At 37.7% G+C, this 24,619-nt stretch overlaps 1 long non-coding RNA gene across 2 annotated transcripts in view; it reads right to left on the reverse strand.

Annotated features, from left to right (window-relative positions):
• The window catches only part of LOC309795675, a 796,478-nt gene that overhangs the window by 71,313 nt on the left and 700,546 nt on the right, over positions 1 to 24,619 (reverse strand). The window lies entirely within an intron of this gene.

Below are 24,619 nucleotides of genomic sequence, written 5' to 3' on the forward strand. Positions count from 1 at the left end.
GATAATGAGAGGCCCGCGCACCATGATGAGGAGTGGCCCCCACTTGCCGCAACTAGAGGAAGCCCTCACACAGAAACGAAGATCCAACACAGCCATAAATAAATAAATAAAATTTAAAAAAACAAAACAAACAAAAAAAAACAAATTGTTAAAAAAAAAAAAAGAAAAGCTATTTGTTTTGGATCATGATGTCAATGATATGTGTTCTTTTGGAAAAGAATAGCACTTGACTCTACAGAGATAGAAGCAGACAGAAGACAATAGACTAAAAAAAAAAGTTTTCTTTTTTCTGTTCAGTTTCTAATATGAAATATATATCAAGGTTAGTTTTTGAGATCTGCTTGCTTTCCTATGTAGTTATTATGCCCATTAAGCACCCATGAAAACAAACAAAATGAACAACCAAAATATTGCAGAGGAAAGGATAAACTCAAGAATCTAGCAAACATACATTATTTAAATAATATACTTTATATACAACATCTATACTATTATTAATCTGATATTTTATAAATATGAATGTAAAAATTGATCAATATAAATATCTAAATGTGTGTGCTTCCATTGTGACAGGAACCAGGCCAATTAGTTTGCATACAAAAGCTCATTTATGTCTCACAACAATCTTGTAAGGTCAACATTATTATTTCCCAAATGTGAAAATTCAAGCTCAGAGAGAGATTAAATGATTTAAATCTTGATTTTATTGATTTTAAAACCTGTGTTCTTGTTCTACTAAATAACAACCACAAAAATAATATCAAAAAACAATCATAAAGCACAACAGCAATCAGTACTGTAACTTGAAAAGCTTCTTATACTTATTGAATTCTCATCATATACCCATTCTTAGTGCTACAGATATACAGTTTAAAGTTCTCACCTCTACCCTGTAAACTTGTTATCCCCCTTTGACAAAAGATAAGAGAACATCAGCACAATAACCAAGGGTTATACTGCTTTTACATTTTGGAACTAGGGTTGTAAGCTGGGCAGTCTCCCTGAAGAACTCTAGTTCCTAATATGTTACGTTTCAGAATCATTTGTATGTCTGGTAGTATATGATATCTATAAGCTTACATATACCCAGGTAAACATCAATTAACAGTTAAATTTAAACATGTTATAGACAATGTGCTAAAGAAATGTTAGCAGGACTGAACATCAATCTTAAGAAGTTTCACTACATCCCTCTAGCAATCTTCCAATGCCATAACTCCAACGCCATAGCTCTTTGAAAGTGAGAGACTCAACATATCTACAGCAAGTCTACTTGCAATGAGGTTACATGGATTCCCTTACCTTTTAAAATAAGACCTTCTTACTTGGCACACTGTCAGTACATACATGGATGTAGTTGAATGGATGTGTGGAGAAAGTAGGAGGGTAGGTGTTATAGCTGGGTTTCTGCTGGATTTATGTACTAGGCACTCTATATGTAATGTGGTTTTATTTCTTGAATACTATAAAATGAATTAGGAATTCATATTCCCATTTTAAAGATAAGGAGCCCAATTCTTGGTAAGGTTAATTAACTTCCAGTATCAGTCAGCTATTGAGTTCTACAGATTAAAAAATAACAGAAATATGTAACTCTAATATTTTTGCTTATAACTGCTAGGTTGTATTATTCATCTTTCTTCCTATGTGTCTGACACATGAGGATCATTTGGTCACGTGAAGGCATCCAAGAATACTATTGGTCCAAAACACAAAATTAGGAAGAGAGAGTTTATTATACCCATATCTTTTTTTCCAAGATGATTTTTATTTGTACCTTAGATAAGAGAAAACCACAGGAGAGTTTGCTGGTGTTGATTGTGCCTTTAGAATCAGAACTATTCATTTTGGGATTATTAACAACCTTCTATTTTTATTTCTGTATCTGTGTTGGTCAAGATGTGACTATAATTTTGATGCTAAGGTAAATGATGTCTCCCTTGAAAAAGATCCAACCTGGCATTTGATATACTAAGTTGGACATAATCATTTCACTGAAGATATATTGTCCTGTTGATAATTATCATTAGTCTCCTAATGGCAGGTCTCTGTGGGAAAAATTGATGATGCCAGCTAGTAGTTGAGGAATAAAATTTAGAGAGAATAGGTCATTGAATTGGTTAAAGCAGTGGCATGTAACAAAAGCTATATATTTAGGAGAGATTTGGGGTTTTATGTAGAACTTTTTCCCCCCATGTTTGAAAGAGACATTTGTATAGTTATTGTCTGTTCATTTGTTTTCCTTTTCCTGCTCAAAGTGGTTTAAAAAGTAAATCTCTTTTTTTCTCTCTCTTTGTGGGTGTACACACACACACACACACACACACACACATACACACAACACTGGAGCCATTATTAAAATGTAACTTTTATAAAAACTTCAATTGTTCTTCACATAGTTTGCTTTTCTTTCACAGATAGTGATCCACTGAAGGGAAGACTACGGAATCATACAATACTATTTACTCCTTTAACAAAATAGCTCAAGGCCATCAAACATTCCTGTTTGACTTTTTTTTTTTTTTTTTTTTTTTTTTTTGCGGTACGCGGGCCTCTCACTGTTGTGGCCTCTCCCGTTGTGGAGCACAGGCTCCGGATGTGCAGGCTCAGCGGCCATGGCTCACGGGCCCAGCCACTCCGCGGCATGTGGGATCTTCCCGGACTGGGGCATGAACCTGTATCCCCTGCATCGGCAGGCGGACTCTCAACCACTGCGCCACCAGGGAAGCCCCAACGTTCTCCTTCTTGAATAGCTTTGAATGATAAACACATGAAGTAGTCTCCAGGGAACAGGAATCACACCAATGTGGACTACTCTCCCACAGTGCCCTGCCTTCACACAATACAGATTCAGAACCACAGGCAAAAATTCTGTACCCCTTTGGTACAGAAAGTTGCAAAGGAAAAGATTTAATTGTGAAATATATTTACCTGGGAGATTTGAGCACGTGCTTTTGTTTTGGATTTTTCGCATTTTGTAATCTGCATTGTTTGTGCTGGCAATTCCTTCTGAGAGGGACTATAAGTGACTTCCAGTTGGAAGAGAGAGGAAAAAGCAAACAGCTTGCAAGCAGATACACGCAGAAATCTGGGTTGCTTCTAAACTGGCGTGCACATGCTGTGCCTATTTAAGTCATGATGTCTCAATATGTAAGTCTTTCCCGCTATAAATAAGAAATATATCTATAAAATCACAAAAACCTAGACTTTGCTTATGGGAAGCTGTGTGCTCTATTCTCTAGTATAAAAAACCTCAGGGATGGAATAGACCTGATAAGAGGGTGAAGTCTAAAATCTTTTTAGATACTTGTGCATTTTACATATACCATATACATCAATGAATTCAGGGAAGCAAAGACACTGGAATGGGTTGAAGCAATAAGAGCAAAGCTCCAAATTAGAAAGGGGTAATGATCTGAGTGCTATCAAGCATTCACTGGTCCATGATATGTGGCTCCTGTCTTGGGAGGATGAGCAGGGTCCCATTAGTATTGTTAAAAATTAAAATAATGACAAAGCCTTACTGAGTGCCTGTCACGTGAGAAGCAATGAATATGTGGGATAGCCACAAATTCTTCGTTAATTCTCACAGTGATGTTGTGAGATAAATATTAACACTATTATTATTTTATATATACGTATACTAAAGCATAGAGGAATTATGTAACCTCACCAAGGTCAAGCAATCAGTATAGAGCTGTGATTAAACACCAGGCTTTCTTACTCCAGGCCCTTATGGTTACTCGCCATACCCCATCATCATGGAGACATCTGAATTGCACCACTTTGGACAATGATATTCATACCCTGTAAACAGATTCCCAGATTCCACAGGAATAAAACTCAGAGATAGAATTTACCACATTGCAAAAATTTCTTAAAAGATGCTAGAAATTAAAACAATATCCCACCACTTATACTTTCTGTTAAGTCACTTAGCTGATATCCCTGGAGAAAAGACTATGCTGGCAATTGTAACCAATATACATTATTTATCAAGGTAACAGATTTATAATCAGAAGTTCCCTAAATTATACAAAGTGTTATACCTGACCCAAGATACAGTTTGTGTAAAGAAGCTTCTTCAAATATAAAATCTCATCCAAAACTGTATGAGAATTTTCCAAACAAATATAACAATATTATAAGTATTACCTTTTGCCTGATCATCATTTCTATTCATATCTGTCAAACATGCTACACACAGCTTTATCTTTGATAAACTTTTTAACACCTTTATTGGAGTATAATTGCTTTACAATGGTGTGTTAGTTTCTGCTTTATAACAAAGTGAATCAGTTATACATATACATATGTTCCCACATCTCTTCCCTCTTCCGTCTCCCTCCCTCCCACCCTCCCTATCCCACCCCTCTAAGTGGTCACAAACCACCGAGCTGATCTCCCTGTGCTATGCGGCTGCTTCCGACTAGCTATCTATTTTACGCTTGGTAGTGTATATATGTCCATGCCACTCTCTCACTTTGTCCCAGCTTACCCTTCCCCCTCCCCACATCTTCAAGTCCATTCTCTAGTAGGTCTGTGTCTTTATTCCCATCTTACCCCTAGGTAATTCATGACCTTTTTTTTTTTTCTTAGATTCTATGTATATGTGTTAGCATACGGCATTTGTTTTTCTCTTTCTGACTTACTTCACTCTGTATGACAGACTCTAGGTCCATCCACCTCACTACAAATATCTCAATTTTATTTCTTTTTATGGCTGAGTAATATTCCATTGTATATATGTGTCACATCTTCTTTATCCATTCATCCGATGATGGATACTTAGGTTGCTTCCATGTCCTGGCTATTGTAAATAAAGCTGCAATGAACATTGTGGTACATGACTCTTTGAATTATGGTTTTCTCAGGGTATATGCCCAGTAGTGGGATTGCTGGGTCGTATGGTAGTTCTATTTTTAGTTTTTTAAGGAACCTCCATACTGTTCTCCATAGTGGCTGTACCAAGTTACATTCCCACCAGCAGTGCAAGAGTGTTCCCTTTTCTTCACACCCTCTCCAGCATTTATTGTTTCTAGATTTTTTGATGATGGCCATTCTGACTGGTGTGAGATGATATCTCATTGTAGTTTTTTTTTTGTTTTTTTTGCGTTACACGGGCCTCTCACTGTTGTGGCCTCTCCCCTTGCGGAGCGCAGGCTCCGGATGCACAGGCTCAGCGGCCATGGCTCACGGGCCTAGCCGCTCCGCGGCATGTGGGATCCTCCCGGACCGGGGCACAAACCCGTGTCCCCTGCATCGGCAGGCGGACTCTCAACCACTGCACCACCAGGGAAGCCCCCATCATTGTAGTTTTGATTTGCATTTCTCTAATGGTTAATGATGTTGAGCATTCTTTCATGTATTTGTTGGCAATCTGTATATCTTCTTTGGAGAAATGTCTATTTAGGTCTTCTGCCCATTTCTGGATTGGGTTGTTTGTTTTTTGATATTCAGCTGCATGAGCTGCTTGTAAATTTTGGAGATTAATCCTTTGTCAGTTGCTTCACTTGCAAATATTTTCTCCCATTCTGAGGGTTGTCTTTTGGTCTTGCTTATGGTTTCCCTTGCTATGCAAAATCTTTTAAGTTTCATTAGGTCCCATTTGTTTATTTTTGTTTTTATTTCCATTTCTCTAGGAGGTGGGTCAAAAAGGATCTTGCTGTGATTTATGCCATAGAGTATTCTGCCTATGTTTTCCTCTAAGAGTTTGATAGTGTCTGGCCTTACATTTAGGTCTTTAATCCATTTTGAGTTTATTTTTGTGTGTGGTGTTAGGGAGTATTCTAATCTCATACTTTTACATATCCCTGTCCAGTTTTCCCAACACCACGTATTGAAGAGGCTGTATTTTCTCCACTGTATATTCTTGCCTCCTTTATCAAAGATAAGGTGACCATATGTGCATGGGTTTATCTCTGGGCTTTCTATCCTGGTCCATTGATCTATATTTCTGTTTTTGTGCCAGTACCATACTGTCTTGATTACTGTAGCTTTGTGGTACAGTGTGAAGTCAGGGAGCCTGATTCCTCCAGCTCCGTTTATCGTTCTCGAGATTGCTTTGGCTATTCGGGGTCTTTTGTGTTTCCATACAAATTGTGAAATTTTTTGTTCTAGTTCTGTGAAAAATGCCAGTGGTAGTTTGATAGGGATTGCATTGAATCTGTAGATTGCTTTGGGTAGTAGAGTCATTTTCACAATGTTGATTCTTCAAATCCAAGAACATGGTATATCTCTCCATCTATTTGTAAAATCTTTAATTTCTTTCATCAGTGTCTTAAAATTTTCTCCATACAGGTCTTTTGTTTCCTTAGGTAGGTTTATTCCTAGGTATTTTATTCTTTTTGTTGCAATGATAAATGGGAGTGTTTTCTTAATTTCACTTTCAGATTTTTCATCATTAGTGTGTAGGAATGCAAGAGATTTCAGTGCATTAATTGTGTATCCTGCTACTTTACCAAATTCATTCATTAGCTCTAGTAGTTTTCTGGTAGCATCTTTAGGATTCTCTAAGTATAGTATCATGTCATCTGCAAACAGAGACAGCTTTACTTCTTCTTTCTATATTTGGATTCCTTTTATTTCGTTTTCTTCTCTTTTTGCTGTGGCTAAAACTTCCAAACCTATGTTGAATAATAGTGGTGAGAGTGGGCAACCTTGTCTTCTTCCTGATATTAGTGGAAATAGTTTCAGTTTTTTATCACTGAGGATGATGTTGGCTGTGGCTTTGTCATATATGGCTTTTATTATGTTGAGGAAAGTTCCCTCTATGCCTACTTTTTGGAGGGTTTTTATCATAAATGGGTGTTGAATTTTGTCGAAAGCTTTCTCTGCATCTATTGAGATGATCATATGGTTTTCTCCTTCAATTTGTTAATATGGTGTATCACGTTGATTGATTGGTGTATATTGAAGAATCCTTGCATTTCTGGAATAAACCCCACTTGATCATGGTGTATGATCCTTTTAATGTGCTGTTGGATTCTGTTTGCTAGTATTTTACTGAGGATTTTTTGCATCTCTGTTCATCAGTGATATTGCCCTGTAGTTTTCTTTCTTTGTGAGATTCTTGTCTGGTTTTGGTATCAGGGCGATGGTGGCCTCATAGAATGAGTTTGGGAGTGTTCCTCCCTCTGCTATATTTTGGAAGAGGCTGAGAAGGATAGGTGTTAGCTCTTCTCTAAATGTTTTTTAGAATTCACCTGTGAAGCCATCTGGTCCTGGGCTTTTGTTTGATGGAAGATTTTTAATCACAGTTTCAATTTCAGTGCTTGTGATTGGTCTGTTCATATTTCCTATTTCTTCCTGGTTCAGTCTCAGCAGGTTGTGCATTTCTAAGAATTTGTCCATTTCTTCCAGGTTGTCCATTTTATTGGCATAGAGTTGCTTGTAGTAATCTCTCGTGATCCTTTGTATTTCTGCAGTGTTAGTTGTTACTTCTCCTTTTTCATTTCTAATTCTATTGATTTGAGACTTCTCCCTTTTTTTCTTGATGAGTTTGACTAATGGTTTATCAATTTTGTTTATCTTCTCAAAGAACCACATTTTAGTTTTATTGATCTTTGCTATCGTTTCCTTCATTTCTTTTTCATTTATTTCTGATCTGATTTTTATGATTTTTTTCCTTCTTCTAACTTTGGGGTTTTTTTGTTCTTCTTTGTCTAATTGCTTTAGGTGCAAGGTTAGGTTGTTTATTTGAGATGTTTCCTGTTTCTTGGGGTAGGATTGTATTGCTATATACTTCACTCTTAGAACTGCTTTTGCTGCATCCCATAGGTTTTGGGTCGTCGTGTCTCCATTTGTTTCTAGGTATTTTTTGATTTCCTCTTTGATTTCTTCAGTGATCACTTGGTTATTAAGTAGTGTATTGTTTAGCCTCTGTGTGTTTGTATTTTTTACAGATATTTTCCTGTAATTGATATCTAGTCTCATAGTGTTGTGGTTGGAAAACATACTTGATACGTTTTCAATTTTCTTAAATTTACCAAGGCCTGATTTGTGACCCAAGATATGATCTATCCTGGAGAATGTTCCCTGAGTACTTGAGAAAAATGTGTATTCTGTTGTTTTTGGATGGAATGTCCTATAAATATCAATTAAGTCCATCTTGTTTAATGTATCATTTAAAGCTTATGTTTCCTTATTTATTTTCATTTTGGATGATCTGTCCATTGGTGAAAGGAGGGTGCTAAAGTTCCCTACTATGACTGTCTTACTGTTGATTTCCCCTTTTATGGCTGTTATTATTTGCCTTATGTATTGAGGTGCTCCTATGTTGGGTGCATAAATATTTACAATTGTTATATCTTCTTCTTGGATCGATCCCTTGATCATTATGTAGTGTCCTTCTTTGTCTCTTGTAATAGTCTTTATTTTAAAGTCTATTTCTGATATGAGAATTGCTACTCCAGCTTTCTTTTGATTTCCATTTGTATGGAATATCTTTTTCTATCCCCTTACTTTCAGTCTGTATGAGTCCTTAGGTCTGAAGTGGGTCTCTTGTAGACAGCATATATATGGGTCTTGTTTTTGTATCCATTCAGCCAGTCTGTGTCTTTTGGTGGGAGCATTTAATCCATTTACATTCAAGGTAATTATCGATATGTATGTTCCTATTCCCATTTTTAAAATTGTTTTGGGTTTGTTATTGTAGGTCTTTTCCTTCTCTTGTGTTTCTTGCCTAGAGAAGTTCCTTTAGCATTTTTTGTGAAGCTGGTTTGGTGGTGCTGAACTCTCTCAGCTTTTGCTTGTGTGTAAAGGTTTTAATTTCTCCATCAAATATGAATGAGATCCTTGCTGGGTAGACTAATCTTGGTTGTAGGTTTTTCTCCTTCATCACTTTAAATATGTCCTGCCACTCCCTTCTGGCTTGCAGAGTTTTTTCTGAAAGATCAGCTGTTAATGTTATGGGGATTCCCTTGTGTGTTATTTTTCCCTTGCTGCTTTTAATATGTTTTCTTTGTATTTAATTTTTGATAGTTTGATTAATACGTGTCTTGGCATGTTTCTCCTTGGATTTATCCTGTATGGACTCTCTCTGCTTCCTGGACTTGATTAACTATTTCCTTTCCCATATTAGGGAAGTTTTCAACTATAATCTCTTCAAATATTTTCTCAATCCCTTTCTTCTTTCCTCTTCTTCTTCTGGGACCCCTATAATTCGAATGTTGGTGTGTTTAATGTTGTCCCAGAGGTCTCTGAGAATGTCCTCAGTTCTTTTCATTCTTTTTTCTTTATTCTGCTCTGCAGTAGTTATTTCCACTATTTTATCTTCCAGGTCACTTATCCATTCTTCTGCCTCAGTTATTCTGCTATTGATCCCTTCTAGAGTATTTTAAATTTCATTTATAGTGTTGTTCATCATTGCTTGTTTCATCTGAAGGTAGTGAGAAGATAGGGAACCTCTGAAAGGGGCAATGATGTGGTGGTGTTTGTATTTTGGAAGATCTCCTTGGAGGATAGGATAAATCTGATTAAACAATTGATATGCAGGAAGCAAATAATGCAACTCTGAGACAGAGTTATTTCCGTATCTCTGTATGTTATATCTACACTTGAGGTTATATTTCTCTTGTATAACAAGAAGCAGCACAGAATAAGGGCATTACACTCAGAGGTCTCCAAGTCACACTTTAAAAATACTATACATGGCTAATATGCCTTTAAGAGCAGACATTGGTCTCAATTAGTATTAATTTATCTTAGCTGAGCCTACTTTACATATAGTAAAATGTTTAAACCTTAAGTGTATAATTTATATTTCTATGTGTGCATTCAAGATGCCACCAGGAGAATGTATATCATAGTTTGTTCATCAGAAGAAGTAATGAATATATTAATTAATTAAAATTATCTTTCAATGATTGTTTTATCCCCTCCCATGTATAAACATATGGAACAAGTTCTATGGGAAACAGAGAGCTTAATTACATGTGTTAGGGAAAGCTTGTCAATAAACGGAGTTCAAGCTAGAAAGTGCTAAGTGTTGTGAACAGGCATATTGAAAGTTCCATGGTTGTTCAGAGTAGAGTCCTAGATCATTTCCATCTTCAGGAATCAAAACTCACTTCTGGGGGCAATGGGTACTGAACTGCAGCTTTAGTAATTAATATTTAAATCATCAGAACACCAAGAAAATACTCAAATTGCAAGCACAGAAAACAATGGTCAGTTTCAGTTCTCTGTGCTTCAGAGAACAAAGACCTTGATGTAAATTCTTCCTCAAGGTCCCTGATGATCAACATAAGACTCCCTAATGGACAGGATAGAACTCTCTGTGAACATCTTTCTAAAAGTGCAGTTACATAGAGAGAGTTTATAAAGATACAGAGGTCTTTAAATAATTAATTTAGAACTAAGGTTATTATTATTAAACAGATGTACCTTTATATGCATTAACTATTCATGGTGTTTGTTTTGGAAATTCTAACCAAAAACATTGATTGCACAATTAATCTCTGTCAATGTCTGACCTGCTTGTGTCAGGAAAAAAAAAATAATCATTCTTGAGTGAAATAGTCATACCCTACTCTTATATCTTTGAGCTTTGACACGGAAGCCTTGAAAATATTATTAGTTTAGTGTATGATTGTAAATTCTTGGCATTTTGGCTTCTGTGTGGCTTACAATCCCCACCTCCTACCCCCCCCCACTGCCCCCCGCCTTGATAGTTCAGTTTCCTTATTACTACTAGTAAATCTGATTTGGAGTACTCTTTTAGTGCAGAAATTGTATTAATTTTGGGGAAAATACTCATAGTTTAAATCAATAAATAATTTATATTGCCTTAAAAAGAGATAGAAGTATCACTGAATATATTCATCTTTTACTTTTTTTAGAGTGGAAAGCTTCTGACAATATAACGGGTTCTAGTAGACTCCAGTTTCTGGAATATTTTGAAAGATATTTTATAAGCTATTCTAGTGCTAGATATTCTGAGCAATAACACTAAAATTCAATGAACACATCTTTATTTGGTATATCAAATATTCAAATATTTCTAGAAATGTTTAATTTATTAAAGAGTATTGTTCTCTTTTTCCATACCTCCTTTGCTAGAGCTACTAACAACTTCCATCTACTAATCTAGACACTCCAGCTCCAGAGCTCAGTTGTATTAGGTCAGAGTATAGTGTAATAGGGTGATATTACCTTCACTGGGGACATAGGATCTTATTTCAATCTTGTTCTCTCAGATCTGGTATGTGATGGTACAATCACACCCTCTTAACTCAATCCTTATGACTAAGCTTCTTCTGCCTCAGGTGTCCTGTCTAGCACTACACTTGCTTGAACTTGGACACCAGTTTTTAGGGTTTCCATCTTGAAACCATAAAGTGGCCTTGAGGTATCCCTTTCCCTTGAGGACCATATTGTATTTTCCATACCCACCACATGTGAAAGAACTAGTCACCTGAATACCATCCCTGTGGCCATCAGCCAGTTTTCACCTATTCCTTATGGATGTTGATTTTTTATCCCTTGTTCTTCTCACCTCCCTGTGTCCATGGTTTATGTCATAAGACTTTACAATCCCTTTCATTAGAAGAAGAGTGTGTTTCCCAGAAACTTGAGTTTGAACTCAGCTATGCATAATGGTTTGAAAGAGCCACAAATCTTTGACCTTCCTCCCATCAAGAGTTGGGGGCTAATTTCCTTCCCCTGGTATCTGAAACAGCTTTAGTGACTAGCCTGTAACTAACAGAAAATAACATAAAATATACTGGGTAACTTCTGAGTCTGGGTCAGTAGAAGTCACGCAGCTCCTGCCTGATTTTCTGAAATACTTGTTGGAAGAACCCTGAGTTACCAGGTAAGAAATCCAACTATGCTGAGGCTGTGAAGGTCAAGTTTAGATACTGTGTTCAACAGTCCCAGCTGATTCTTTCCTCCAGCCACCCAACCCAGACCAGACATAGGAGTGAAGAAGTCATCTTGGAAGGCGATTCTCCAGCCCGGCTAATCAAGTGATCAATCATTTCAATCATCTCAAGTGAGGACCAGACATCATAGAACAGAAAAGAGCCATTCATACTGTGCCTTTTCCAAATACTTAGCCAACAGAATCTGAGAGAACACAATAGTTGTTTTACACCACTAAGTTTTTGTTCAACTTGTTTTACAGCAATAGATATCTAGAAAATCATGTGACTGCTTTGCTTGATGAGATCTGGATGGAAGTAACTGTGTGCCATTTATAAGCCTAAACCCCAAGAGGTCTTACTCATTTCATCTCTTTGTTCTTCTGCTTCTGCCACTGCTAGAATAAGAGCAAACTCTGGCTGACCCCATATTCCATGGGAGACACAGAGTATGTGGTGTAGGTCTGTGTCCATGATGCAGGGAGGAACCAGTCCAAGCTTCCCCACAGTCTGAAGCACAGCTATCCAACCACATCCTGACTAGGTCAGCAAACCACCAGGCGACATACAGCCTCACCAGCAAGAATCAATAATTATTGTTTTAAACTACCTCTTTAGTCGATTACCCAGCAAAATCGGACCAAAACACCCCAAAATTATTTCTGCCACTAACCACAACTGTCTGATTGTTTCTCATCAAGTAACAAGGCAAGTTAGCCATGTTCTTTTCCATTATGTACTTTGAATTTTTGGCAATTTCCACTCAGGCACCAATTTCTGGCCTATGGTACTTATATGTGCTCTAGTCCTAGAAGGTCTTTCCCATAGCTGAATTAAGCTATGAAATAGATCAATGTCTCTGGAGTGTAGATTTGGGGGTAACCAGAAAAACTAACGGATGGCATTCTTTCATGTCTCCCACTGCAGTGATTCTACTCTGCTCCTTCAGACCCTTAACGTTAAACAAGTTATCTGTCAATGATTTCCCAGTCTTCAAGCACTCTTTTATACACACTCACTGTGCTTTCCTTAAGAGGCAAAGTCTTTCTTTCTCCCAGTGAAATCCTTTTTATTTTCAAGACAGTAACTGCACAAATGCATTGCATGTTTCTTAATCAACATCTCTCTTCCTCTCTCCCTCTCTCTCCCTCTCTCCCTCCCTCTTTCTCTTCTCTCTCTCTCTCCTTTCCCCACAGCCTCATGATGGGAGCATTTTAGGATTATTTTCTTTGCCATCTGTTTCTCAGAAAAGGATGGAGACTACAAAGTTCAGGGCTGTACAGACATGTGGGCTGACGGCATCAGTATTTCTTGCTCACATACAGCCCCCCAATCTCAAAATCACATTTGCCACTAAATTCCAATTGCAAAAGCCAGATGGAGAATTGAAATGTGATGGAGCAAGATGTTTCATTTCATTTCAAATGTTTAATGACTTTCCATTCGTAGATAAAAGATCAGAAAATTAACGTAAGGTACAGAAGTCAGGAAATGTGAAAACATTAGGATAGAATCTGTAGAATAAAATTTTATAAGTGCCCAGTGTGTCTGAAAGAAAGATCATCAACATTGCAAAATGGAAGTTCTCGGAAGGATCTTTGAGAATACCTATTGAATTTTATAGATGAAGAAATAGAGTGAAGGTTAAAATGCTGCATAACTCTATTCAATTCAGTTAAGCAGTGGGGCTAGGACTACATCTGAAGTAGACATTATCTGACTTTTTAAATAAATTCTGTTAATAAGAGGTGGAAAGAAAGAGAGAATGAGAAGGGATGGTAGTGGCAGGAGCGAAGAGTGAAGGATGAAGTAGAAACAATGCTGTTCATCAAAGGAGAAAAGAAATGCATGAGGGCACTTCTTCCTGGAGGGAAGGGGGTTGGGAACCTAAGAACTGGACTTTTTGCCTGCCCACTGGGTGTCTCATTTTATTTTCCAAGAATTTTCTAAAAATTAGGATGATTGACAAATTTTAATGAGTGAGGGAGTCTGTAAGACATAAATTACTTTTCCAGACCTGATTCTAACCTAGACCACCCTAATGCCAAAATTCATGGTATTTCACTACTATGCCACCCCAGCTCCAGAAAGGAGAAAAAGGGGATGAGCAAAGGAGATCTAGTGGGAGAGACCAGAACAGAATTTTATTAAAAGCATATGCTAGGTCAACAAGGTAGAATTCAATATTTTGCTCTATCATTTACCCGCTGTTTCTCCTTGAGCAACTTATTTCACCCCTCTGTGCCTCTGTTTTCCCATCTGTCAAATGAGGATTACTGTAGGGATTGACTAGTGTAATTTTGCTAAAGCAATCATCATGTCTTAAACACCTTTTTTTTTTTTTTTTTGCGGTACTCAGGTCTCTCACTGTTGTGGCCTCTCCTGTTGCGGAGCACAGGCTCCGGACGCTCAGGCTCAGCGGCCGTGGCTCACAGGCCCAGCCGCTCCGCGGCATGTGGGATCTTCCCGGACCGGGGCACGAACCCGTGTCCCCTGCATCAGCAGGCGGACTCTCAACCACTGCGCCACCAGGGAAGCCCCAGTATAGATTCTTAGATGACTTTAGATGTTATACAGGAGTGGAATGTAAGGAGAGAAAACTTTGCTCAGAAAGAGACAAAATCAATCAACCAACCAACCAACCAAAAAAAAAAAAAAAGCAAGCAGGAAGCAAGAACAACAACAAATTTTGAACAGCATTTGCAATAGTAGCACTGGCATTCCCTAAAACCCCACCTGTGGTGCTGAAGCTAGCATTTGTGGCAGTTATATAAAGCTTTGATTGTTCTATAATTCTATAACTGTTCTATAAATTCCAAGGCTTGTTATGCTACAGCTATGAAACTCTGGGCACAGTAATTAATGCAGGCTGTATTCTTGTCTGCATGATACTAGGCTTTTGTAGTCTTAGAGAATAAAATTTAAAAGGAAATGGGCTTCATGTAATAGTTTGTCATAAGTGAAATTTATATTTATGCAAAAGTGTCTAAGAAAATCCCAGTCATTTGAGGGTATGGTCAACTAGGATTCCATTACTTGGCATTTCATGTTAATTTTCGCATCTGTAATTTGTAAGTTTTGAAACGTCTCAGTATCTAGAAGAGATCACAGCACGTAACAGCATGGAAATAACTACTTTTTGAATGATTCTACTGCTTGTTATAGTTCTTTATAATATAATACCTGAACAGGCTAAATAACAGAGGATAATGTAGGGAAGAGAACAATGATTTGAAGTTTGTTTTCTAGCTTAGTCTCTCCCCCTAACAAGTTAGCACAAAAACCTAAATTCCCATCTCTTCTGACACTGATACCTCATGGGCTGCAGCGTACGGACTGACATATTCCAGTCACTAAGTGAGGAAATCCATATATAAGGATCTGAGTGCTTATCTTTGGAACCAATCTCCTTAGTTTCCAATACCAGCGTTGTCACTTTATTGGCTGTGTGAACTTGAGAAAGTGATCACATCTCTTTCTGTCTCAATTCTCTCATCTATATGATGTGTCAGGGGAGGTGATAATAATAACTATTCCTCAGATGTTTTGAGGATTAAAAGAGGTGATCTATGGAATCAAATGGAACCAAATCTGGCACAAAGTAAAGCACTCAATATATGTTGGGTGTTATTGGTCTTGTTCTAAGAAAAGTTGGAAGCCATATATAAGAATTTTAGATAGGAGTGAGGTAAGGGAGTCTGTAGTTAAAAAAAAATGCTGTCTGGAAAAATGTAAGTCAATAGTGCAATATGTGGATAGTACAAGAGCATGAGGATGGTAGAGGTCAATTAACAGCAGGAAACTGACTTCCACCACATATATGTCCCACAGCATTTCATGGAGGGGAGATCCAGAATTGAGATCCTACAGAGTATAAATGCAGAGAGACCAAAAAATTTCATGAGAATAAAGAATATCAAAATCCATCATTTTCAACAGAGTACCAAATCCAAAATTAGAAGGTAAAAGGGCATGAAGCAGGTTTCTCTGTGTGAACGTTTTGCATTAAATATAAACAGAAATTTCCTGTAGATTGAAGGAGACATTGCAAAAACAGAGTAGGCATAGATGGAAGAACTGTGTGTGTATGGGGGTAAGGAGTCCTAAGGAGTCTACAGCAGCAGTGACCAATAAAACTTTCTGTGATTATGTAAATGTTCTGCAGCTGCACTCTGCAGTATGGTAGTCACTAGCCACATGTGACTTTTGAACATTTGAAATGTGACTTGAGAACTTGAGGAACTAAATTTTAAATTAAATTTAATTAATTAAAAATTTAATAGTCATAGGTGGCTAGTGGCTACCCGTATGGAAAACGCAAGTCTACAGAATTGGATGGATAGACACATAAAGATATCTTCACAATTAGGAAAACAAGGTATTTCAATGCTTTCTAGTTTTATGACTTAGCCTGTTTTTAGCATTCCAACACATGATGCTAAGAGACTTAACATTTATATTTCCTAAAAGAACAGAGGCAAACTAGGGATTCTAACTCTATCGGGCATCTTCTTTACCAGCATGGAGGATAGAACTCCAGAGAATAAAGTTTTTTTTGTAAATCCCCTTCCTAGAGTTACAAGCACTGACTACTGCTCATTCCTTTTGGAGTCTCCCTTACTTGTACACCAGGCCAAATAAAAAGCAGGGGTTGGGGCTTCCCTGGTGGCGCGGTGGTTGAGAGTCCGCCTGCCGATGCAGGGGACACAGGTTCGTGTCCTGGTCCGGGAAGATCCCACATGCCGCGGAGCAGCTGGGCCCGTGAGCCATGGCCGCTGAGCCTGCGCGTCCGGAGCCTGTGCTCCACAACGGGAGGGGCCACAACAGTGGGAGGCCCGCGTACCGAAAAAAAAAAAAAAAAAAAAAAAAAAGCAGGGGTTGGCAAGCTACTGTTTTTCCCAAAACTGTTTTTCATTGGGATGTCCTAAGTTGAGAAAGAATATGGCAAATACGGTAAAATAATGACAGTTGTCACTTATTTTTCAGATGTACCACACTTCAGTTATTATAGTATCATCTTCCTGCTCTTGAAGAGTCTCAAACAGAAGATAACACAAGCCAAACTATTTTTAGAGGTGAATGCACAATTTGGATTTCTGCAAACAGTGCTGTAATCAGGTATCCAAAACTTTAGAAAGCAGACATATATTTCTGCACTATTTTAAAATAATCAATGAGGTAGTAAAACTTTTCCAAACAATTCTTACACTAAAAACGTGTTGTCAAGTCTCAATAGAGGTGTCATATGACACTTGATTCTCTACTTCAAGCTTGAGAAACAGCATGTCCTTTTGTCTTCCCTTTGAGCCCTCTTCTTCCTGAAACTTCCTGGACTGTGCGTCTTCAGAGGAAAATTAAAAAGCCTCCATTTTATTTAAGCCACTGTTATTCTTGGCACCAAATCCTAATGTATGCAGAAAAAGATCACGTTCTATTCCCAACTGATAGAGTTGAATGTCAGTTCAAAACTATAATATATGCTGTGAGGATCCAGGCCATTTCTCCTCTTATAACTGGTGGGATTTTTTTTTCCACCACTAATAATTGCTAAATTTTATTGACTACTTACTGTATGTCATACACTATTCTGACTGCTTGCAGAGTAAGTTCATGAAATCCTCTGAAGCAACCCTGTGGGATAACTATTATAATTGCTCCCAATTTACAATGCAAAGTCTTAATCACAGAGAATTTAAACAGTTTTCCCAAGGTCAAAGGGCTACTAAATGTTGAGACTGGTATGAACCATACGGATTCATGAGGCAATACCCATGAGGCAATTCATGAGGCAATACCCATCCTCTTAATCATTAATGGTTAAGATCTGACTAGCATAGTATTACTTACATGGGGCAGTGGATCCAGCTAAAACTCGAAGAGGCATTTATTGTGGCTCTACAAAGACCAAGTCTGCTGGGGGCTGTGCTTTGCAAAGACAAATTTTCAATACCTGTGCATCTCAGAGTTCATTTTTAATATATTTCAATCTTTTATTTATATTTGTACATTCATGAACTTCCTGTTTTTCTTTTCTGAAAACTGCTCTTTGAATATCTACTGACTATTTATTTGGATTCTGTTGGCATTATTATTGTCAGCATCATAGCTGATACATATTAAGCACTTTCTGTATAGCAGATCCTAACTCAAAAATTTATAGTAATTATCTCATTTAAAATTACTAAAGCCTAAATTGATGTGTATAATTATTATCTGTATTTTACAGATGAGGAAATTGAAGCTCTGGGTACCTTTCTCAAGTTGTCACAGTTGCCAATGAACAGCCAGGGAATTAACCTGGGTCTGCCTTACCCTACTAGCTTTACTGAAGAACTGTACACTTACAGGCATGTTTATAATTTTGCCTGTGGACAAAGCTGATCATTCTATCCGACTGTGGTTTTCAACCTGCAAATATGCAATTTCCTGTTTAAGTCATAATAAATATGCTAGTTTTTAAGAACACATAACTTTCTCTCCCCGACTCAGAAGGCATTTACTGTATTTTCCTCTAGGCAGGAAAGAAACACGCATTTAAGCCTCCCTGTGACAGATGATTCACAGAGCAGCACTGATTCCTTGCTTTACTTGTGCCTCTCACATAAAGTGCTGCAGTTAAAGTGGCGAGTGAGGGAAGTAGCAGCAGAATATGGACTGTACTGAATAAAGAGAAAAAATGAGAGAAGAATAGTCTTTGCCGTGAGGGGAACTGCCAAAGCTAAATAGGAATTTAAACTCCCTTTTACCCCCTAGTGAACAAATGCACAACTTTTCACATTCTTCCTTTACATCTTAAATCTTAGAAGCTCGGTATCATTAAGTGACTTAGCGCAATAGTCCTTCAAGAGAAATTATACCCTATCTAAGAAACAGTGACAAATATGAGATATAGTACTCTCAGTTTAGTCAAACCACTGCCTTGGAAAGCAATAACATTGCCTGCTTTGATTCACACTGTGTTTCTCTGCGTCACACACTAGTAGACTATTTATCTTATTCAATGGCAGCTCAGTATAAGACTGAGAGCTATAAAGAATTTATTCTATACTCCCTCCCAAATTCTTTTCTGGTAAAAATGTTAGAGGCTTGTTTTATTTAACTCAGGACTCCTCTGTCTTATTGCTCATTCTTCTTGTCTGATGATTGCTTTATTTCCTCCACATTCTAAGGAAGGGAAGAATTTCCAAGATGAAACCATTGTGTAAAAAGTCTTCTATACTAATTTCCAAAATGGAAATGTCTTAATAATCATCTTTTAGATTCCTATAAAAATTTAATTTACTCACAGCAAGTATGTATTCCCTTCTGGTAGAAATTGCTTGCCTAACCACAGCCATTTTCCTTCACCTTTCTTCATTTCTGGCAGCTACTGATTGTGTCTGAGAGACTAAAATGTGGGATCCTTTATTTATTAATCTTTTCTGCAGTTAAGGTTCATCAGGCATCAAAATTCTGGCCGATAAGACATACAAAGTCTGCTGAGGGCTCATGTGGAAGATTTCCTTCCCTAATAAAGATATAGCTCTAAGAAATATTCCACCTTCTTATTATATAGTATATTTGTATATGCAAAGTCAAGTAGGCACAGAGTCACATTTTACTATCTCGTTGAAAGCAGTCTAAATATAACTCTGAATGTCCTTCCCTTGAGACTAGCAAAAATTTAATCTCAGTGACTTTTGTGCAATGGCACTCACAAACATGCATACACAAATGCCCTCAACAAATGTGCAAAGACGGCTTGGTTTTACCCAATATCCAGCCATAGGGTGAGACTTAAGTGCTTCTACTCAAAGTTACTACCATTAAAGTAGTTGTTGTTCTAGACTTGAAGACAGAAACTGTGATAACAGATACATTTAAAACACAGGAATCTGCTGAGGCTTGGTACTTAGGGCCTGGTTCCTTCCAACCCATTTGCAAAGCCTTGCTGCTCTCCAGGGAGCACTTCCATAAGTCAGGAGCTACATCTCCACTTTTACCAGCAGCTGCCAGACAAATGGTAGTATCTGTCCTCTCCTCATCCCATTCTTTCCCACTGGTTTAAAGGCTTGATTCTATTTTGCACCCACCCCTCCCCCCACCCCTGAAAAAAATATCTGTCAAAACCTCAGTTAGTTTAGATTTCTGTAAAGGGAGAAAGACAGATTGTCTTCACAAAGTTTATGCCTCCCTCTTCCATTTTTAAGGATGCTTGTGATTATACTGGGCCCACATGAATACTCTAGGATCATCTCATTTTAAGGTCAACTGATTAGTAAGCTCAATCCCATCTGCAAACTTATTCCCCTTTGCTGTGTAAACTAACATGTTCATAGGTTTTGGAGATTAGAGTGCCGACATCTTTTGGGTCCATCATTCTGTCTAATATGACTTTTTTAGGCCAAAATAACAATAATAATAATAATTTTACTAAAATGATAAAGTAAATTATAAATAATAATAATAACAATAATAAATAAAAGGCAGTTTTTCAGTCATTTTATTGAGAACTTTCTAACTATGATTTGCAAGTAGCTGGGCTTTAACTGAGAAGCAGAGAATGCAGTTTATGCCTTCCTTTCTCTATAGAATAAGATAAGAATTATTCAGGAACTTCCCTGGTGGCACAGTGGTTAAGAATCCGCCTGCCAATGCAGGGGACATGGGTTCAATCCCTGGTCTAGGAAGATCCCACATGCCTCAGAGCAACTAAGCCTATGCACCACAACTACTGAGCCCGTGCTCTAGGGCCTGCAAGCCACAACTATTGAGCCTGCGTGTCACAACTACTGAAGCCCGCATGCCTAGAGCCCATGCTCTGCAGCAAGAGAAGCCACCACAATGAGAAGCCCGCACACTGCAATGAAGAGTAGCCCCTGCTCGCCGTAACTAGAGAAAGCCTGTGTACAGCAATGAAGACCTAACACAGCCCCCAAAATTAATTCATTAATTAATTTAAAAAAAGAATCATTCAAATGTCAATATAAAACAGATATAAATAAAAGGAGTCAGAGGTCATGGACCCTCCAAGTAATTATCTGTGGGACCCAGATATACAGTTGTATTTTTTCCCTCCTGTGCATCTCTGTTTCAGTACTTGGTTTGTTCCTGTCCTGAGGCTTAGCTCACCATCCCCAGTTTTATCTGTTATTATTCTAACACTAAAGAGAATATTGATGAGGGCATTGGAAGACTAGAGTTTCAATCCCAGCTCTGCCACAGTATAACTGCAATTCCCTAGTCAGTTTACTTTCTGTCTTTGAGATTGTCGCTCTATATGTAAAAATCAGTGAATTAGACTAGATCAGTCACATATCCAATAAGAACCACAGTAACAGATATGGTACATGGCCCATGTATAAAATATATTTCAATCTTCAGTAATTCTATAATCATATCCATCTTAAAGATAAAGAAAATGAGGCTCAGAGAGGTACAGAGCATTTCCTAAATGAGCCCAACTTGTACATAATAAAAAAAAACTGATTTATTATCATACAAAATACTCTCATGTAATATATAAGGTATAAAAGTCTCTCCTTTAATAATCACGGTGTCGTTCTGCCATTCAAATGCAAAGAGGTGTGAATGTTTATAAACATGTACTTACACATAATGCATAATTCATATCTAAGCAATCAAGTTATCCTAATACCACAAATTCCAAATGATGCATTCAAAAGTGAGGGTAGGGCTCCCCTGGTGGCACAGTGGTTGAGAGTCCGCCTGCCGATGCAGGGGACATGGGTTCGTGCCCCGGTCCGGGAAGATCCCACGTGCCATGGAGCGGCTGGGCCCGTGAGCCATGGACACTGAGCCTGCACGTCTAGAGCCTGTGCTCCGCAACGGGAGAGGCCACAACAGTGAGAGGCCCACGTACCACAAAAAAAAAAAAAAAAAAAAAAAGTGAGGGTAGCAGAAGGCTCAATTTCCCAAGCTGCTGAGTCCTTGCTGCAGGCAGATTCCAGCTCTGATTAAATTAATGCCTGCCCAAATACAGGAACAGAGCCAACATAAGAATCAATGCCAGGGCTTCCCTGGTGGCGCAGTGGTTGAGAGTCCACTGGCCGATGCAGGGGACACGGGTTCATGCCCCGGTCCGGGAAGATCCCACGTGCCGCGGAGCGGCTGGGCCCGTGAGCCATGGCCTCTGAGCCTGCGCATCCGGAGCCTGTGCTCCGCAATGGGAGAGGCCACAGCAGTGAGAGGCCCGCGTACCGCAAAAAAAAAAAAAAAAAAAAAAAAAAAAGAATCAATGTCAGTTAAAGCTTTCAGCTCTTGGGTGTAACTTTTATTTTTCAACACAGAATACAGTCAAATTTTTTTCATCACTGTAGAATTTAATAGGAACACTTGGATCAAACACATCCACGTTAACAGACTAAAGTGTTCAGTAAATGTAGCTACAAGAATGAAAAAAAATCGAAGAAAACCATATCTGAACATCTATATCATAAGTTGCCAGTTAAAGTTAAATTATTAGAGACATAACTGGATATTATTAGCTCTTGCAGGATTCCTGTTCATGCTTGTCACATTCCCCATCCCCACTATCACTATACCTAGATTAGAGCCCATTCATCTGTCATTTAAACAATCATCAAAACTAATAATTACAGAGCCTTCCAGGTACTAGACACTATATGAAGTGTTTATATAGGTTATTCCTTTTTTCTTAACAATCTTATAAGGTGGGCATTATTATTAACCAAATTGTATAATAAAAAGGATAGAGGCTTAGAGGAGATAAATAATTTGCCTGTGGTTGCACAGCTAACATGAAGTGAGCTAACCAATTTCCCTCCTTTGAAAGCTCGTGATATAAGCTTTGGTTTAGTAGAAAAAAATTTTCCCACTGAATGGAAATGTACTATTTTCCTTTTTTGTCTCTTTCTACACGATCATGAGCTCTGAGGAAATGACTTCATTCTTTATCTTTTTCTCCCCATTTCATCTTTCACTGACAGACACAGAAACTTTCCTATAGAAGGGGATCAATAAACTATTTTAAAATTAATAAATCATTCTAAATGGAAAAGGAAACTCCATCTGGATGAGCTCAAATCCTAAACCTGTTGCTTCCTGTCTGTTTGTACAAGTAGCATAGCTTCTCATAACCTCATTTCTTTTACTTGCACATTCAGTAAAAAGCCCTTCATTTGCACATCCATTCACCTGTACAAGCATCAGGTGTACACTGAAAACCTAATTTATGCCAAGCACTGGGCATATACTGATAACTAAAACAGAAAAAGTCACTGCCCTGGAGAAAACTTTGATTTCATTAACAGAGTAATGTTACCTATAGCAAATTCTAATAAACTAGACAGACACAAAGGCAAGTGTTAAAGAAATTATCTCCTATATTATATATAGAATCAAGGACATTGAGGAAGAATAATAAAACAGAATTTTGGAATAATGAGGTTTAGGACTCCCTGATATTTTATGAACCTATCCACTTAGATTTTATTTCCATAATATCAAATAAATTTTTGCATGAGCTAGTGTAATTCAAAAGTTCCTCATATTGTTCATGCTTCTTATTGCATTGACCTAACCTGTTGCAACGTAACCTTTGCATGTATCTCCATGACACTCACCCTTTCTTCCTAAAAAATAAATGAAACATTTTCAGGTTTGGTCAATGTGCTTTGTACTAAAAATACAAAATGGCCATTTTTGCTTTTTATCATCGAAATATTTTTGTTTTCTCTGCTTTGAAGTCAATGTCATGGGTATTTTTTTTTTCCAAATTGACCATTAGACATATGTCTTTATCATGATTACCCTGGCTTTGCTTTTATTTACTGGCATCCAGATTCCACTTAGTGATTATAGATTGTTTGTCCCCTTCCTGTTATTTAAAAACACCTATTTCTACACAGTAGATTGCTTAAGCTACAGTTTATTTCCATCAATTTTATTTAGCTCATTTTAAATTTCCTTCATTCCCAGTCTACGAAAAAATCCAATACAATATTTTGTGCTGTGCCACTTGAAAATGTGCAAACTGATTTAGCTATGACCACAGCCATGTGCAACATCTACACTTTGTTTCAAGTTTAGGATAGCAAGGGGACAAATTTCGTTGTTGATTCTGAAAGGGAGACAATACGATACACTAAAAAGAGAAAATAACGAGTCAAAAGACCTAGATGCATTCTAATTATGCCATTTCACAACTTAAACCCTTCAGTGAATTCCTCCATGGACCATCAATTAAAGCCCAACGTCCTCAGTAATGCTTATAAGGCCATAATGATATTTATTTCAGGCCATCTTCTCCAGCTTTCAATCTTGACATTTACTCCAGCCATGCTGTAGGTCTTCATGTTCTCTCACCCTTGTTCTTTTTTATACCTCTTATTATTATCTCTCTCTAGAAATCTCATGCTAGGATAACTTCTATTCATTGTTCAAGATTTAGTTTAGACATCACTTCCCTCTTAGTGACCTATTTCCATCACAGCATTTCCCAAACTTGTGTAAGATAAGAAATAACTCTGGAAATGTTTATCTGCTAAATTAGTGTTTTAAGTGTATGTGGGATTTGCTTTAATCAGGTATGCTAAGACATGCAGACATAGAAATGACTGTCATGAAAGAAGAAGGTTTTATACTCACAGATCCTTAGAAACAGAAGGCAGGGCATGCCACACAGGGCTACGTGGAGGTACCAGGGTCAGTCAGGAGGGAGAGGGAGTGAGGGGAAAACGTGAACAAGAGTCTTTATGCTAGTTTCATAACAAGGAAGGGAAGAGGTGGTTTCA

The sequence above is a fragment of the Mesoplodon mirus genome, assembly GCF_964341445.2.
Source record: "Mesoplodon mirus genome assembly, chromosome: 19".
NCBI classification, from domain to species: Eukaryota; Metazoa; Chordata; class Mammalia; order Artiodactyla; family Ziphiidae; genus Mesoplodon; species Mesoplodon mirus.